A 4,133-nucleotide genomic window follows, 5' to 3' on the forward strand; every position below is an offset into this window, starting at 1 on the left:
ATTGGTCCTGGTCCATACATATATATATATGTGTGTATATATATATATATGTCGCGGAGAACACGACAGAGGGTTTGCCATCCTCGAGTCAGGACACCCTGGGGTCAGGACACGTTACTAGGTCGGTGGAATTTTGTTTCCGCTAGAGTTGCTCCCCGACGAGAGTCACCGAATGGAACCATCTCTTAATTAGCTCTTAAGCGAAAGGTAATTCGTGCTTGGATATAAGCCCAAGTGCAAACTTCTCGCTACGCTATTTTAAACGTTTACGCAAACTTTGAATCCCGGCCGCATCTCAATGAGAACATCGCGAGCGAACAAGAGTGTTCTCCGGGCTCTCTCTTTCTCTCTCTCTCTCTCTCTCTCTCTCCCTCTCTTTTACTTCTGTTTGGAAGCGCAATCTCAAAATAACTACTTCTCGAACAATATTAATGACAAGCAGACACTGCGCTGTAAAAGGAAGATTATGACGTGCAACGTAATAATCAACTGAAGAACACATTGAACAGAAAAAATAAAACAGCAAATCAATAATATTTCTACAAAATTCTCGAAGGGATGAAATAATCATTATCATTCCGCATTATAAAATGTCGTAAAAATCTAATCTCTTTACATCAGCTGTTAATAAATAAACATTAAAAAAACTAACAATAACATAAATTTTATTGTAGAAATACTAATGATTTTTAAATCAAAACAAGTAAACAATTTACGATTACAAAATTTTCGCGAATTAAGCTTCACGGCTCGAAGTGGATAACCTCTCGCCCTACTCGCAGCTGATTAATTAAGCGCGACACGATTCATGGCGGAGCCAATTTACGCAATTGCCACTTTTTGGAGCGCGGCGCGGTGCATCGAGGTGCAACGTGTTGTCTGTAATTTGATCCGTCGACAATACGGATGAGCTATTTCGCCCCGTCACCCGGCCCAACTATCGCAAAATACTCGATTGCAATTTAAATGACGCGTACGCTTATAATTAACTGAACGCGATAGATACGTAGATGGCTGACACACACGTCCCCGGTATATAAATTAGTAGGAGCGATGGATAGCTAATTCACGTGGATTACCGCTTCCTAGTTTAGGGTACAGACAAGCACGCTGGCGTCTTCGGTGTCGAAACCCCGCGGAGAAGCACGACGAGACGATTCGTGCTCGTGGTTGGGAGCCGGCAAACAAGGAGCCTCGACGTGGAGAGAAATGTAGCGGAGGCAACGGGGTTGGCGGCGGCGGTGGCAGGAGGTGGGAATAGGGATTCCATTATTTAACCGAGGTAGTTTAGGCGAGTATTAGGGGGTTGAGTTTATGACACCCCTCGGCTGTCCGGATTGCCTATTAATACGATATGAGCCCCGCGCACTGCGGCCTCCGCGCGCACCATCGTGTTTCCCGGCCAAGCTTATGTATTGCTCGATTTTTGACCATTTTTTTTCCAGCCGCTTGTTTTTTTTTAGTTTTTTTCTCTCTTCAAAGTGCGCTCGCAAAGTACGCTTTCTGCAAAAATCGCGAGAATTCATAGTTTCGCGCGCGTCGAATTGCCGGCGTCGGCTACGAAATCCTTGATGTTATTACCCGCGATTTCGCTTGAATATTGTCCCCTCCCTCCCATTATTCCGTATGCTGCGGAACAAAGCCCCGGCTCTCGATTAACCCGGCCTTTTGTGCTGAGTTTTAAACTTGCATCGAATCGCTGAATATCGCGCGCTATTATCCGCTGTAATCTCGCGACTTGGCAATTACAGTAGTCTTGTATAGTGCTCTATTAAGTTATCATATCTTTGTGTAGACTAACAACTCGGTATGTTGTTTATGCAAGTATTGTAGCTAAAAATGTCCTTTCTACATTGCAAAATCAAAAAGTTATTTATTAGAATTATTCTTGGAAAATAACTCGCAAGAAGAAACTTACGTTGATAATCGATAAAACATTTCTGACAAAGAAAGATTGAAAAGAACTTAAATTATGATTTTTTTTAATTTGTTTTTAAAAATATTTGGCGTATGTAATATAAACATATATGCATACGTATTGTAAGAATTTTAAAATAAATGTTATTTGCAGATTAGAAATAAAGGACGAAAAAGATGCGTTGCATTTTATAAAATACAGTGCAAGTTTAAAGGCAGTCATTGCATTAATGAGAGGCCTGGCTTTATGCGTTTCGGCCAACGTATCCCCCGTGTTATTTCAAGCAGAACAGTAGTCGGGACTGTCGACTGACTGCGACCACTTGCCACGAGACTCGAGCTTCAGCCTGCGCGCGTACCACACTCCCTTCGGCCGGTCGCTCGTCGATGGTTTTCTAATTTGGCGAGCAAACACACTCGCTTTACGGCGGGTATCGATAGCGAGTAGATCGGCTGGGCGCAATCCGCAGCGGTCCCGCGAGCGGGAACTCGGCGCGTTCAAAGTACGTATATAAGTAGCGGCAAACGATCATCCTTCCACCCTCCCACGCCCCTCCATTTCTCGCTGATTTACACACATTACACCGACGCGTTACGGGAACGCGTACCCCGGGGCACGTGCGGTATATATACGCGTAAACGATCGCAGTTACATGTTACCCCCTCGTGTGTGCGTATACACGCGCGCGCGTGTATGTGTGCCAGGCACACCGCTCCTTTTCTCTCCCTCTGCCCTTTCGGGAGTTGCGCGCCCTACGCCGCCCGGGTTACCGCGCTGCAACGGTAACCACGAATGACGGTAGCCTCTGTTGGCTGTATGCGGCGCGGATCTCCTCGTCGGTGTGCGTCGCGCGCGTGTGTCGGGCCTTCCCCGCTGTACGCCGGCTAACAGAAGGCAGATCTCTCCCGGGAGACTCGACGCTTGTTTGCGTTGCTTATCATCAGTTCCATTAATATTAAACCGCATTCAACGAACGAAGCCCGTTACCACCCGACCACCCCACGGCGGCCGCCCGATGTGTACATAGGTATAGAGGCGCGCGGGCGCGCCGCATACCGGGTGTCCCGGGCTTTCTTGCGCCCGCAGACTCCTGTCATCAACGTGAAATCGAGGTTCCCTCGATAAGAACTTGATTGGATATCAGCGAAGCGAGTTCTTTTTTTTTTTAGCAACGTTCAACACATGTTCAATTCTGAATACTTTTGTAACTAGTTCTAAGATTTCGTTAAAGTAAAACTTGATTAAAATTAAGGGAAACAATAACATTTTATATATTGCTCGACGAATATTTTTGGTTTAGGAGAAATTCACTAAGGAGCATTCACAAATTTGTATATCGAAGAAAGTGCAGCTTAGGTACTCTGTATATATTATATATATTGTACATATGAGAGGAACCTCCTTTCTCGTACCGCACTCTTATATATATACTTTTCAGTCACAACACACACATACACACACACTGCAGTTACTCGAGCATGAGACCGCCATGGGTGTCAGTGTGAGAAAACCCGTACGTATGTATGTATGCGCAAATCGGCGTTTTACGCAGACATGGTCGATTGTGTTGCGCGGGATGCGTACTGAGGCATGCGAAATGTACAGATGTGTGCGTTTATATTATCTGCACATGTATATATGCATGTTGTATAGCCGATTCTCAAACTGTATGCGTGCCGCCCGTTGGGTGTTCACCGTCGGCACTGAACTGCGGGGGAGGGTGCTCAATTTTCACCCTTTGTTTAATCGCCGGCTACGGAGTCGACTACATTAATTTAATACCCACGCGTGCGCGCCGCGCCGGTTTGCTCGATTCTAAAAGGGGGAGATTTCGGGGAGATTGGAACGCGTCTTACGTATATCGAACGTATGAGCGACACGTGCGAATGAACGAGTGAGAATGTAAATACCTGACTGATGGTCTTTTATGAACGAGCTTTTTTCGTGACACCTGCTCGAATTGACATTCATGGTTAACCAGGCAAATGTAAGAAAACATTAAACGCGTGATTAATAAAAAGCTGTATAAAGTTGCAGAAATAAGTATTATTTTATATACAATTCAATCGAACAAATATTTACAATTTAAATTATTTTCTCAGGCATAGGAATGCATGAATATGCGATACGTGAAAATGCATATTAATACTTGAGCAGCAAAAGTTTGAAAAAATGTTTACAATTTTATATTTACATTTCCCAAATGGATATTTCC

The sequence above is a fragment of the Anoplolepis gracilipes genome, chromosome 1 (assembly GCF_047496725.1).
Source record: "Anoplolepis gracilipes chromosome 1, ASM4749672v1, whole genome shotgun sequence".
NCBI classification, from domain to species: Eukaryota; Metazoa; Arthropoda; class Insecta; order Hymenoptera; family Formicidae; genus Anoplolepis; species Anoplolepis gracilipes.